We start from the raw sequence: 15,576 nt of genomic DNA, 5'->3' as shown, positions 1-15,576 counted from the left end.
TCCTCTCCTCCACAATCACCATACTGTTGACAAGTTATACTTTAATAATCATATATTGGTTTTAGTCTATTGACCTTAATCTTTAACTCACATACTCTAGTTACTTAGTGGATAGAACTTTTTTCTTTCAATTATTTATAAAGCAAAGGGAATAGAATATTGTTTGATTTTTGCATAAGAAGTCTTTAGCCTTGTGGAAGAGTCTGGTTATTTTTTAGCCAAGAGCAGTGAGCAGGGCATTATCACCATCACTTACGTGGAAGCAGAAAGGTCAGTGCAGGCAAGTTCTAGACACATCCCCAGATTCATGATCTCAGTTCAAACCCATTCTTAGGAGAATGGGAAATTCCATTGTGTTTCAAACCAGTTCCAAAAGTAACATTGTTTCTTTTTCTTTTTTTAACCTATAGAAGTTCTTCAACCAACAATGAGGGTTTTTTGTTTTCATTTTGTATTTGTAAGTAGCTATAATACTGGGCAATTGTTGGTTCTGGTTGAGCTGAGACAGATTTCCATTAAAAGATGGTTCATTTTTATAAATGGATAAGTAGGTACACTACTGACCATATAACTTGAATATATGATGTCTTTAGCCAGGATATGACAATTCAAGATTTTAAGCTTCCAAATGTACTTGAAAAGTAACTAAATAAAATAATATTTAAAAAAAAAGATTTTAAGCTTCCTTCATAGTCAGTATGTCAAAGGATTTGCTTTTAGTTGACTTGCTGTAATAAAAGTAATACCTCACATTAACATATGTTTATATTTCCTTCTAAGAGCTCAAAGGAAATTTTTTTTTTCAAAGGAAATTTTTGGTGATTAAAATACTCTATGTATGTGTTTATTTATTTATTTATTTATTTATTATATTTTATTGTGAGTGCTCTTATGGTTGTCTGAATTTTGCCCCATTGTCTTCCTTAGGCCCGACTTACCTTGGCTTTTCAGAAAGGCTCACTAACAGCCTGAATATCTGCAATATGAAAAATATTAGCAGCTGTCACTGTTGTATTCCAGGGAGCCCAACATTTCTGAAAATATTTCCTCTCATCTAACAAATTTGCTTTCCATTGCCAATGTTTTTGTGTTAAATTTCCCATTTTATCTGAAGGAAATATATTTCTTTGACATAGAGAGTGAGGAAGGAACAAATATATAAAGGAGAAAAAATATCAAATGTTTTAAAACTCTCTGGTGTTTTTCAATATAGACTTTCCTCTCACAAGCTACCTCCTGTTTTATCTAGTCTCTCTGACACTGGCTCAAGGGAACTAATTCAGTGAATCACAATTGTCAGAACAGGAGTACACACATCACACTAAGGAATATAAAGGATAATACACACTAGTATTGAAATCTAAAAAGGAAGCTTTGTGGTCAGTGTCCAAGGAGACAGAAAAATTTGCAACAAGCAAACCAGAACACTAAATGTGAAGTTTGTTTTCCTCTACACTACTTTTCAGACAAAGACTAGCAACCTAATATCTTATTTTCCAATATAAATTTCTACCTAATACTCTATGCCAGTTAAAAATTTGGTAATCTATCACATTGAACTAAGTACATGTATTAATTCTATTATTTTTAATCTGGCTTCCAATAAAAAAAAATTTCAGTGCTATAATACTGCTAATATTTTATGCATTTTCTTTTCCTGTTCAGTCTGGAGTACCAGGAATGTCATTTGAAAATGTCTTGTTTTGATTGATTCATGTTGTATTTTATATGCTAAGTATAATATTAGGAGTTACTACCTTCTGTGACTAGACTAATAATAATATAATCCTTTTCTAATGAGATAAGGTGAGTTTAAAAAGCCAGTGAAATTGTGCAGGTCACTAGTAAAAACTATGTAAAATATGTAGGTTCTTAAGGATTTTGTGTTTTGTTTTTTCAAATCAGGCTATTTATTGGGTATTATAGCTCAAGACCTCCAACAAGTTATTTAGCTTTTCTGAACATCAATTTACACTTCTGTAAAATCATCATCCTCACCATCATCATCATCATCTTGCCTAATTGGCCAGAGAGCTCTGAAGATTAAATAATATATGAGATAAAATATATCTGGATCAGTATATGATACAAAATGAAGGTATTCTATAGAAGAGATAGTATATTTATGAAATTTCTATCAAACTCCTAGTGGGCATCAGAGTAGTGATGCTGCCTAGTCTTTCTTTTTTACATATTTTAAACATAATAATGATAAACAAGGAGAGTGTATAAAATAAGACATACATGCTTTCAGCATGACTAAGAAATATAGGATATAATAAAATTCAAATTACTTGAAAGCAGAAAATTAAATATCCAAGTCCATCAGGTGAGTGGGAATCATTGAACAGATACTACAGATACTGTGAAAAGAATGGTTGTTGCAGATATTTAATTAATTTCACATTTCATATAATTTTATGAGAGAAGCTGTTATATTAATACCAGAAGAGAAAATTTAAGAGTAAGTTGATTAAAACAGTGTATACTCCTTTAGCTATTGCAATATAAAAGATTTTCATTATTCAAAAAATCAATAAAATTATTATATTCTACAGCCACTGGTTTACTATCCAGATGTAAATCAGTGATTACATGGACATGGAACCTACCAGACACCAGCAAAGAAAAACACAACATAGTCACTTTTAGTGTAAAAAGAAAGCTTAAGCAAATGAGGTCAACATTGCAGGTACCTGTGAGAGAAATATAAGGGGACATTGCAGAAGTTACAATTTCATTTTTCCTTTCTTGAATCTTCACAGTGACATTCATTCATGCTAATTTATACTTTCATTCCGTTTGTTTCTAGAAAACACTACATGAACACTTTATGAACCAAGTTTTGAAAATTCGTTTTACTTGTTGGTTACTCATGATATAAATTGAAGGATTCAACATGGGGGCAACATAGAAATGTTGCGAATATGGCCAACAATGTTCTTTCTTTGGTCAGAAGCCTAACGTGCATGAATGTACAGACTTTTTCCTCTGACTAGCAGACAGGATTCTCAGAATGGTGCTAATGCTGCATTTGTAGGACAGATCATTAATGCCAATGTGAAGAGCAGAGTAACAAAAACAAAGTAAAAACCAATTCTTTTCAAAAGCCACATATCTGAGCATGAGAGTTGTAAAATGGGGAAATAGCCCTAAGAGGAGTTATCAATTACATTGGAAGCACAGGAATCTTACTGGAGGATAAGTGTGAATGTGAGAAGATAAGAAATCCTCTTAGCCATGAACTAAAGACAAGCAGGGTGCAGGGTTTTTTGTTTTTTTTTTAATCATGATGGTGGAATAATAAAGCTGCTTGAAGATGGCAGTGTAAACAGTCAAAAGACATGGCAGTTAGAAGAACAAAATAGGCACACCTATGAAGAGGAAGAAAAACAACTGAGCTAAACAATTGTTATAGTAAATGGTCTTGACATTAGTAATGACTGCTCATCCCTCACAAGATATGGGGATAGAAACACTGGTGAAAGTAATTTCTAAGAAGGAGAAATTTCAGAGGAAGTAATTTCTAGGGTTGTGGCAGACTCTGGCCTGCAGAATCCGCATTTTGTGACTGAAGATGAAAACAAATACACAGGCTACAGCAATCCTGTAGAGAAAAAGGGATGGCAGGACCACTCTCTCAAGGGGAGAGCACCACAGCCCTGGCCTAGACAGGCTTTTATTTTTTTTCTTGGGTCTTACATCAAAGATGGATTTATTATCTATTACACAGAATATTATTGTCTCCACTTTAGGTATAATAAGGAAATGAAAATAACAAATGCAGAAAGGAAAGGTGGTGAGCTGACTAGCTCCATCCTTGGGAAAATTCACACCGGCTTTGGAAATCACCCTGAAGATAGGCAATAGACATCTACTGTTCTAGACCAGAGTGAGGGAGTTTTAGCAAGAGCAAGCCATAACAGTCTGTATGCATTTTCTAGGCCTGCTCCCTACCGGAATACCCAGTTTGAGGGTCTGGCTCCTGCCCATCACATTGCTTTGCATACGGAGATGAGTCATATTTGCCAGACAAAAACAAACCAAGGCCCTACATAGGAGTATTTAGATGGCAGTCTATCAAGGTGAGGACAGTGATGGTTAGGTTTCCAGTCACACTGCATATGAAGTAGTAAATAAAAATATAAAAATCGCAACCTGAAGCTCTGAGTTGTCTGATATGCCCATGAGTGCAAACTCTGTTATCATTGTGTGATTTCTCATACTGAGTTTTATTTTTTAATACATATTTTATTGTTTATGCCATTACAGTTGTTCTATTCCCCCCTTCATTCCCCTTCACCCTGCACACCCCCTGCCCCACCATTCCCCCGCTTTAGTATATGACCACGTGTCTCAAGTTCTTTAGATTCTATATTTCCCCTACTATTCTTGCCCTCTCCCCATCTATTTTCTGCCTACAATCTATGCTACTTATTTTCTGTACCTTCTTTCTCTTTCTCCTCCTCTCACTCCCCTGATGCTAACCCTTCATGTGATCTTCATTTCTATGATTCTGCTCCTGATCTAGCTGTCCTCTTAATTTGCTTTTGTTTTAGGTGTGGTTGTTAATAACTGTGAGTTTGCTGTCCTTTCACCGTTCATCTTTTTTTATCTTCTTTTTCTTTTATCTTCTTTTTCTTTAACATTTCATATAATAAGGGCTTGGTGATGATGAACTCCTTGAATTTGATCTTATCTGAGAAGCACCTTATCTGTCCTTCCATTCTAAATGAAAGCTGGATTGCTGGATAGAACAATCTTGGTTGTAGGTCTTCAGATTTCATGAATTGGAATACTTCTTTCCAGTCCCTTCTTGCCTGTAAGGTCTCTTTTGAGAAATCTGCTGACAGCCTGATGGGAACTCCTTTGTAGGTGACTGTCCCCTTAGCTCTTGCTGCTTCTAGGATTCTCTCCTTCATTTTAATCTTGGCTAATATAATTATGACGTGTCTTGGTGTGTTCTGTCTTGGGTCCAACTTCTTTGGGACTCTCTGAGCTTCTTGGATTTCCTGAAAGTCTATTGCCTTTGCCAGATTGGGAAAGTTCTCTTTTGTTATTTGTTCAAATGCATTTTCAATTTTTAAAAAAATTTTATTTAATTATTTTTCAAGTACAGTTTTCTGTCTCTTTCTCTTCCTCTTCTGGTACCCCTATAATTTGGATGTTGGAGCATTTAAAGATGTCCTGGAGGTTCCTTAGCCTCTCCTCATTTTTTTTGAATTCTTGTTTTTTCATATTTTTCTGTTTGGTCATTTTTTTCTTCCTTCCAGTCCACTCCCTTGATTTGAGTCCCAGTTTTTTTTTCCATCACTAGTGCTTTCCTGTGCCTTTCCCTTCATTTCATTTAGTTTAGCCTTCATATGGTCCTCTAATATGTGGCTAAAATCAACCAGTTCTGTGAGCATCCTAATCACCAGTGTTTTGAACTGTGCATCTGATAGGTCGACAATTTTTTTTAATTTAATTTAATTTTTTAATATATTTTATTGATTATGCCATTACAGTTGTTCTATTTCCCCCCTTCATTCCCCTCCACCCTGCACACCCCTCCCCCACCATCCCCCCCTTTAGTTTATGACCACATGTCTCAAGTTCTTTGGGTTCTATATTTCTCCTATTATTCTTGACCTCCCCCTATCTATTTTCTACCTACCATCTATGCTACTTATTTTCTGTACCTTCTCCCCCCTTCTTGTTCGCTTACATTTATCAGCTCTGGGGTTCTGAATTCTTCTTGAGCCATGTTTTGATCTGTTTGCGCCTGTTATGTATGAAGAGAGGTGTTCACCAGGGCGGGGCCACCCAGGTCGATGGGTTGTGATGCTATATGTGTGGGTGGGGTCAAAGGGGCAATAACAGTCCCCTCTGCTGCTTCCCACCACTGGGGCCTGTGCGATCTGTCTCACTGCTAGCTTGTTTGCCTGGTTTATCTGCATGAGAATGTGTGACTGAGATCAGCCTGCCACCTTGCGCCCTCAGTGAGTCCACCCATTGCTACTCCACACCTGGGATGTGTCCTCAGCTGCCTGCTCACCTGGGTCGGTCCCATGGATCATTCCTGCTGGACCCTGCTCCGCTGCTGGCTCTGCCCCTCTTACTGGTCTGGCTGAGTGGTTCGTTGTTGTTGGAATTCAGTATAGTTCAATTTTCTGTGGTTTGGCTGCATATTTTGTCGCTAAAACTTTGTTGTTTTTAAACTTGGTTATGGGAGAAGGTACAGTGTTTTCACCTACGCCTCCATCTTGACAGAAGTCCTCCTGAGTTTTATTTTTTAAGAAAAATTTAATCATAGAAACAAAACAAAAAGAAAAAATAAGTGAACAGTAGTAATACTATGAAGATTTAAATATTGCTATTAAAACTCCAGTGAAATGAAGCAATGAACTTTTTTTCTCATAAGTGTTTTTGCAATACCTACTTGCTTTTATTAAAGTAGAGAAATTTTGCTCATCTCCTATTGAAAAAGAAAGAAGTATGCAGAAATTCACGTTAAAAGTCCCCTCATCAGTTCCTTCACAGAAAACCTCTACATGTAACCAAATTTTCTTTTTTTTGGTGATGGTGGTATTTACTTTTTTATTTTTATTGCTGTTCAAGTATAGTTGTCTCGATTTTCCCCTCACCAATCCTCCACCCCACCCATCCCCACCTCCCACTTTCATTCCTACCCTCTTTGGCTTTGTCCATGTGTCCTTTATACATGTTCCTTGACCACCCTTCCCCTGTTTCCCTCCATTGCCACACTTTCTCCTATGTGCAACACATTTTTAGTTACATTTCTGTAACAATATTTATTAATTATGTCTATAGTTTAGGTATTGAGATATTGTTTTCAAGTTTCCAGGATTGCATGCTTTTAGGACTAAAATATATAATTTTGAGTTTTAATTCTGATGCCATTTATAGACTTTACTGTCTCATAAAACATTGGAACAAAGTGATGACCCAATCACAATTCCTGAGCTTAATATTAGTTATGGTTATTTTTATTCCTAATTCTTTTAATTATGACCAACAGAAACAAATGTGTTCACAATAACAGATACATAGGACTAGAATTGTTTTGCTTGTAAATGAAAATTTTATGGGAAAGAAGGCAGAAACCAATGATGTTAATATTCACATAGAAGCAGCTATTAATATATAGTTCTCCAGCATCATGATTCATTTATATCACTTTTATGTTCCTTATTTAAATTAACAATTGACTTTTTTACTGTGTTCACATTGTCTTTTTACTCTTAAATTTGACTGAGGACAAGGAGAAACTTATAAGGCAGACTTTTATGCTACAATGTCATTGCCTTCCTTCTAGAACGCTAAATAATTAGAATAAATAAAATTATCTTTAAGATTTAACTTTTAGAAACCACAAATTGCTGCAATGCAAACTATATGGTTTTTATGTCTTATTGTCTCTTTATCTTAGCAACCAACATTTTATCTGTGCTATAAGATCTTAATATTTATTGTATTATTTTCTTCCAGTAGCGTGAACTAGGCCACTCAGTAGGTGATAAGAATCAAAGCTGTATTGTACCTTTTTTTCTTTTCTTTCCTGACAATCAGCATTCTCTTCCTTTAGGAATAGACACATTTTGGGGGTCATACCATACCAGCAAATTTAGCAAATCAAAAAGCACAAACTATTACTGTGTTTTCAACAATGACTGAAATAATAAAATATAAAATTAGCAAATATGTTAAAGTGATAATTTGTGGAACACTGAAATTTATACCAACAAAATAAAATTTTGGATGGGAAAAAGGTAAAAATACATTTATTGACAATAGGGTACATACTTACCTTCTGATACTTCTACTGATTCCAGTCAGAAATATAATCTCAGATTTGTCTTAATTTACTTAAAATATAAGATGTGGTGTATTCATAATATACTTCAGGAATGTTTTTGTCATTACTTCACCCTTGCCTCTATCTAGTATATAAAAGCCTCTCACATAGAGAAAGTATAGGCTTGGTTGTATGGAAGTTTTCTACAGCCTCTGCTGTAAGTAAAACATGTGTTTCTTTGTCTCTTTGATCTTTCAATATACCATAAACATTGTGCTGACCTGAACTTCTTCAAGAAGCTACTATTTTTTAAATTTATTTTTACTGTATTAATTCCATTACCATTGGTACCCCTTATATTTTCTTTTCCCACCCCTGCAATCACCACACTGTTGTCCATGTCCATGAGTCCTTTTTACTTCATCCCTCACCCACTATCCCACCCCCCAAAGCTGTCAGACTGCTCTTTATCTATGAGTCTGTTTTCTTGTTATTGTTAGTTCATTTTGTTTTCTAGATTCCACATATGAGTGGAATCATAGGTATTTGTCTTTCTCTGACTAGCTTATTTCACTTAGCATAATGTTCCCCAATTCCATTCATGCTGCTTCACAGGGTAAAATTTCCTTCTTTTTTATGGCCAAACAGTATGCCATTGTGTAAGTGTCCCATAGTTATTTTATTTAGTCATCTACTGATGGACAGTTGAGGTGCTTCCATGTCTTGGAAATTGTAACTAATGCTGCAATGAATGTAGGGGTGCTTATGTTCTTTTGAATTAGTATTTCAAGTTTCTTTGTATAAATGCCCAGAAGTGGAATTGCTTGGTCACAGGGAAGTTCTGTTTTTAAGTTTTTGAGGTATTCCTACACTGCTTTCAAAAGCGGCTGCACCAATCTGCATTCCCACAAATAGTTCTTGAGTATTCCTTTTTCTCCAAATCCTCAACAGCACTTGTTGTTTGTTTATTTATTGATGATAGCTCTTCTGACTGGTGTGAGAGGATATCACATTTTGATTTTAATTTCCTTTTTTCTGATAATTAGTTACATTGAGCATCACTTTATAGGTCTGTCGACCATCTGTATGTCCTCTTTGGAGAAGTGTCTCTTCAGGTCTTTTGCCCATTAAAAAAATTTATTATTGTTCAGTTACAGTTGTCTCACATTTTCCCTCACTGGTCATCCCCCTCATAATCCCACAATCAAACACCTCCCATTATCCATGCCCATGAGTCCTCTATTCTTGTTCCTTTGCTTCCTCCTTCCACTTTTTCCCCATATTATCTCCCTCTTCCCTCCCTCTGGTCACTGTCAGTTTGTTCTTTATTTCCAAGCATCTGCTTATATTTTGCTCTTTTGTTTGTTTTGTCTATTAGTTTTCAGTTATAGGTGAGATCATATGGTATTTGCTTTTCACTGCAAGGCTTATTTCACTGAGCATAATGGTCTCCAGTTCTATCCATGCTGTCACAAAGGGTAGGAGTTCCATCTTTCTTTCTGCTGGGTAGAATTCCATTGTGTAAATGTACCAGAGTTTTTCTGATCCACTCATTTATAATGGACATTTAGGCTGCTAGTACTTGGCTACTGTAAATAATGCTAATATGAACATTAGGGTGCATAGGTTCTTTAGTTGATAATTCAGAATTCTTAGGGCATACTCCCAGCAGTAGATCACTGGATAAAAAGACAGTTCCATCTTTAGTTTTTTGAGGAAATTCTATACTGTTTTCCACAGTATCTGTATTCCCACCAACAGTGTACTAGGGTTCCCTTTTCTCCACGACCCCACTGGCACTTGTTTGTTGATTTTGTTATCATGGCCATTCTGACCGGTGCGAAGTGGTATCTGTGGTTTTAATTTGCATCTCTCTGATGGGTAGTGATGCTGAGCACCCTTTCATAAGTCTCTGGGCCCTCTGTATGTCCTCCTTGGAGAAATGTTTGTTCAGGGCCTTTGCGCATTTTTGTATTGGGTTGTTTTCATTTCTGGAGTGGAGTTGTATGAGTTCTTTATAGAATTTTGAGATTAAACCCTTGCCTGGGGTATAATTTGCAAATATATTTTCCCATACAGTCAGTTCCCTTTTCATTTTACTTATGTTTTCTTTAGCCATGCAGAAACTTTTTATTTTGATTAAATCCCACTTGTTTATCCTTTCCTTTATGTACCTCAGTGTAGGGGATATATTGGTGAAAATATTGCTGTGTGGAATATCTGAGATTTTCCTGCCTTTGCTCTTCTCTAGGACTTTAATGATGTCACAACTTATATTTAAGTCTTTTATACATCTAGAGTTTATTTTGGTATGGTGTAAGTTGGTGGTCATATTTGTTTTTGCATGTAACTGTCCAGATCTCCCAACACTATTTGTTGAAGAGGATATTTTTACTGAATTTTATGTTACTGCCCATCTATGGTCAAATATTAATTGACCATAGAGGCTTGCATTTATTTCTGGATTCTCTATTCTGTTCCATTGATTTATGTGTCTCTTCTTATGCCAGTACTAGACTGTTTTGATTACTGTGTCCTTGTGATATTGTTTGATATGAGGTATTGTGATCATGCTTACTTTGTGCTTCTTTCTCAAAATGCTCTGGCTATTCCCAGTTTTTTATGGTTCCATATAAATTTTTGAAGTGTTTTTTTCTGTTTCTGTGAAATATGTCATTGGTATATTGGTATATGTTGAATCTATTAAAAAAGATAGAAATATTTCAAATAAACAACCTAACCCTACATCTACAAGAACTGAAGGAAAAATAACAAACAAAAAAAGCTCAGAGCAAGTAGAAGGAGTGATATAACCAAGACCAGAGCAGAATTAAATGACATAGAGTCTAAAAGAACAATTCTAAGGATTGATAAATCTAGAAGGTGGTTCTTTGAAAAGATACACAGATTCAAAAAGCCTTTAAGCAGACTCATTAAGAAAAAAGAGAGGATCCAAACAACCAAAATCAGTAATGAAAAAGGAGAGATTACAACTGACACCACAGAAATACAAAAGATTGTAAGAAATTACTATGAACAACTATATGCCAAGAAATGGACAAATTTAATCACCAGTGGATGCATTGGTGCAAGAGAATGTCTCTACCTGTATTGTTTTGGAACTCTGTATTTTGGATTTTGCTCTGTATCTGCTCTGAAAAGGAAATTGATTCGAGGGAAGGTTGAAACTTCATACTCTATAGGAAAGTGAACAAGGAAAAGGATTTTCCATTATGCTTTGTATTTTTCTCCCTACCTGATACCTCCAGAATTTGGCATTCTGAAGGAATAAATGGTTTCTTTGCATAAAACCAATAAGACCAGTCTTTAATAGTGGTTTTGTTAACCAGGACTTTGACTGGAATGTCATGCCTGAAGAAGGCATGTATGGGTTCTGTTCGTTACCAGAAAGCCCTGAGGAACTAGGATTGACTTGTGAAGTGAGCGAAAGCCCACGAGAAAAGCCTGGTACTTTAGTTGGTTGTACAGTTTGTGCCAGTCTTTCCAGGGAAGGAATGAAGGTTGCTTTCCTGAAAGATGGCTAAAAAGAAACCTGTAGACACAATGGAGGCTCAGGACTTGAGTGAAATGACTGGTACAGGCAAAGCCAGAAGGCAGATGTGTGGTTCTGCTTCTGTGCCCTGAGGGGCGGACTGAGAAGTCAATCTGAAGGTTCCCTATGTGAGTTCCAGCAAAGTGGACTTAAGGATTATAAGTGATCCAGGCTGCTCTTGGTGTGTTTATGCAAACGAACAGTCAAAAGTCAAAAGCGGGACCCAAAGGAGTCCCTGTAATAACAGTGAGGGTGATCTTAAGGAGAAAAATTGTAGTTCAAGGAAAATCACAGTGCTCAGTATTGGACATCAGAATGGTGCAGCTAACTGTCTTGAAAGTTTGTTTTCATTAAAGAATTGAAACTAGGTTCGTGATGTCACCAAAGATGTACAATTTACAGGTGCAAAGGACCTTGCAGTGGAATGTCTTCCCAAAAGACAGTCTCACAGGCAAGAGATTGAAGATTGAAGATTGTGTGAATTAACCTGTGTGTTCTTCTGTTTTCATAGGGCGTATGCCTATGACCTGCCTATGCCTATGACCTGCCTATGCCTATGAGTGATTGGTTGCAATATAGGCCTCACTTAAGGAGCCCATCTTCGTCATTGCCCCCCTGAGACTCAACGATTTGGCTGAACTAAGTTGGGTTGGTGAAGGGCTGGGGCGGTCTGTGGGCTTCACTTTAGAACTGATTTTCCCTTTTCTGTCTTGATTGCTTGGACAAAAAGCACTCAGAAATCTGAAAGGAGGGAAATCCTAATGTATTCCCCTCAGCCTGAGTGGAGTATAGTGGAGCACGAGAGTTTTTAGATAGGTGTAGCATACCTTGTACACCTTCCACTAGATAAGCCATTCTTTACTGAAGTGTCTGCCTTTGTCAATTAATGGTTATGATTTAATTGTGCTTCCAATTTCTTGCCTAATCTGTCACCTCCAGAATACGACCTGAGCAGAATGCCAACAGTCCAGTAATGCCAGCCTTTGGACACCAAGCCTGCAACTTCCAGGTGACAGCCAACTGACCAGGACCCTGTAAGGTCTCTCCCCTCACAGGAAGGACCCTCTCCATGCTGCACCCCCCTTTCAGAGCACCCCTGACCCAGGAGTAGATAGGACAGCGTCCATTTCCAGTCAGAAGCAGTTACAAGGAGATGAGACCTTCGTCCATTTTCCTTTATATAATTATAAAGTGGGTGTATATCTGAAAGGAGGGATATTGATACAGGGTGCAGCCAGGGGGGGCCCCAAAAAAGATTTGGAATGGTGTCCAGAATTCAAAGTGTGTAGGGATATTGGAGAGACATATAAGATGTCCTCACCCCCCCCCAGGGGGAAGAGACAAATAGAGCCAGAGCCATTGAGAGCTGTTTTGCATAGCAATAGTTTTGCAGCTAACCTCTGGAATGATTATTTAACATATCTATAACCTTTAACTGGTTTCATAGATATGTTAAATAGCTGTGGCCAAGTTTTGAGCCAGGGAGAAGGGAGTGGCTTGGACCCAGGATGGAACTAGGGGCTGCGCCCCTGAGTGAGGAATGCCTGTGTGAGAGCTTGGAAAAGACTGGCTCCAGGACATGAGGCAATAACTGCCCAGGTGAAAGGGAAAACCACACAGCTTTGCCAGAATGGAGATCCCTGCAGCCAGGTGAAGAAGAAAGCCACATGCTTTTGGTGGAGTGCAAACACCTGCAGCTTCCGTAGAAGAGGTCCACGTGGCTTTTGGGTCCACGTCCCTTTGGCCACATGGCCTGGAAAGTAGGAGAGACTTTGACTGGAACTGGGTACAAAGAACTCTTGCCAGTAGACCTTGAGAAGGTGTCACGTAACTTTGGATTAACTAGAGATCCTGCCTGACACAGCTGACGATTCTAGCGGCCTAAAAAACAAACGTGTGCTCTTTTCCTGATTTACGATACCCAGAGTTGGGACAGTGGGAGAAGCGGGAGCCGTGTGGGTGTAGGTGTATACCCTAAAGGATTTTGATATTTGAGTGGAGGCATTAAGCCTAAATAGCATTAAATAAACATTTTGTTTCCTTTTCACAAATCCCTGGCATTGAGAGATGTCTTTCCAATTGGCGGCGGACAGAAGAGCCCAGTAGATTTTAGTATTCTGTCCTTGGGAGGGGCCCCTGTTGTGTAGTAATATTTGGCATCCCTAGGTGGGCCAAATATTGTATTGCCCCCCCTCCCTGGGACCTCTTGTTCTGTTAACACCCCCTTGGCTGCAACCTTTATCAGTCTCATTTGTTTATATATTTTTTTGTTTTCCTTGCCTGCACAGATATACCAGAAAAAAATATTTCTGGGAGCTATGTCCAAGATTTTACTATGTTACTTCTAGGAGTTTTTAAGGTTTCAAGTCCTACATTTAAGACTTTGATCCATTCTGAGTTTATTCGTGTGCATAGTATAAAAACATTGAGTTTCTGACCAATATTATTTTCTTTTTCCTTGAAGGACTTTTTAAAATATTTTTTTGTAGGGCAGACCTGCTGATGACAAATTCACTGCTTTTGTTTTTCTGGGAAAATCTTTATTTCTCCTTCACTCTCGAAGGATAATTTTGCCAGGTATAGATATAGATAGCTATGTTGATGGCTTTCTTCCTTTACCATTTTATTTATTTATTTTTAGAGAGAGGGAAAGGGAGGGAGAAAGAAAGGAAAATAAACATCAATGTTCAAGAAAGACATCAATCAGTTGAACAGATTCATAGTACATTTTTCTGTTCAATTCTCTAATATCATTTATACAAATAGACTGTATTACTGCTTTTTATGTTCTTGCCTCTTTTCTCAAATATCAATTGACATTAAAGGCGTTGGTTTATTTTTTTCGTTCCATTTCCCTATATTTATGTTTTTATGACAGTATCATGCTGTTTTACATACTACGGCCTTGTAGTATAGCATGAAATCAGGTAGTATGATTCCTCCAACTTTGTTCTTCTTTCTCAAGATTGCTGGAGCTATTCGGGATCTTTTGTGTTTCCATATAAATTTTTGGAATATTTGTTATAGTTCTGTGAAACATGTGATTGATATCTTGACAAGAATTGTGTTGAGTCTATAGATTGCTTTAGGAGTATGGATGTTTTAATAATCTTAATTCTTTCTACCCATTAACATGGTATATGCTCCCACTTATTTGTATCTTCCTCAATTTCTTTCTTCAGTGTCTTTTAATTTTATGAGTATAGGCCTTTGACCTAATTGGTTAAGTTAATTTCTATGTACCTACTTTTTTGTTGAAATAGTTTTGGGAATTGTATTCTTAGTTTCTCATTCTGATAAATCATTATTGGTGTATAAATATGCCAGTGGTTTCTGATTATTAATTTTGTATACTGCTGTTTTACTGAATTAATTTAATAATTTCAATAATTTATTTGTGGAGTATTTAGGGTTTTGTATGTACGGTATCAAGTCATCTGCAAATAATGAGTTTTACTGCTTTCTTTCCTATTTGGATGCCTTTTATTTCTTCTTTTTTGATTACTGTGGCTAGAATTTTCAGTACTATGTTGAATAAGAGTCATGAAAGCAGACATTTCTATCTTGTACCTTATCTAAAGAGAAACACTTTTAATTTTTCTTTGTTGAATAATATTGATTTCTCATATATGGCCTTTATTATGTTGAGGTGTGTTCCCACTATTACTACTTCGCTGAAACGTCACAAATGAGTGCTGAATTTTATCAAATTCTTTTTTGCGTCTATGGAAATGATCGTGTGATTTTTATCCTTAATTTTGTTTTTGCGGTGTAGCACATTAATTGGTGAATATTGAACCAACATTGAATTCCAAGAAAAAATACAACTTGGTCATGGTGTGTGATTTTTTAAATGTGTTGCTGTATTTGTTTTGTTAATATTTGGTTGAGGATTTTTGCATCTATGTTCATTAGGGATATTGGCATATAACTTTCTTTTTTTTAGTGTATTTATCTAGTTTTGAAGTTAGAATACCTCTGTCCTTGTATGATGAGCTTGGGAGACTTTCCTTCTCTGGAATTTTTTGGAATAGTTTGGCAAGGGTAGATGTATGTTCCTTAAATCTTTAGTAAAATTTGCCATTGAATTCATATGATTCAGAACTTTTGTTGCTGGGATTTGTTTGATTACTGCTTCAATTTCACTAATTATATCAATGTATTCAAATTTTCTGATTTATCCTGATTCAGTTTTGAAAGATTGTATATTTGTAGAAATTTATCT

This window comes from Artibeus jamaicensis, unplaced genomic scaffold (genome assembly GCF_021234435.1).
Source record: "Artibeus jamaicensis isolate MK-2021 breed Jamaican fruit bat unplaced genomic scaffold, CSHL_Jam_final contig_233, whole genome shotgun sequence".
NCBI classification, from domain to species: domain Eukaryota; kingdom Metazoa; phylum Chordata; class Mammalia; order Chiroptera; family Phyllostomidae; genus Artibeus; species Artibeus jamaicensis.
This window is presented reverse-complemented; position numbering follows the sequence as displayed.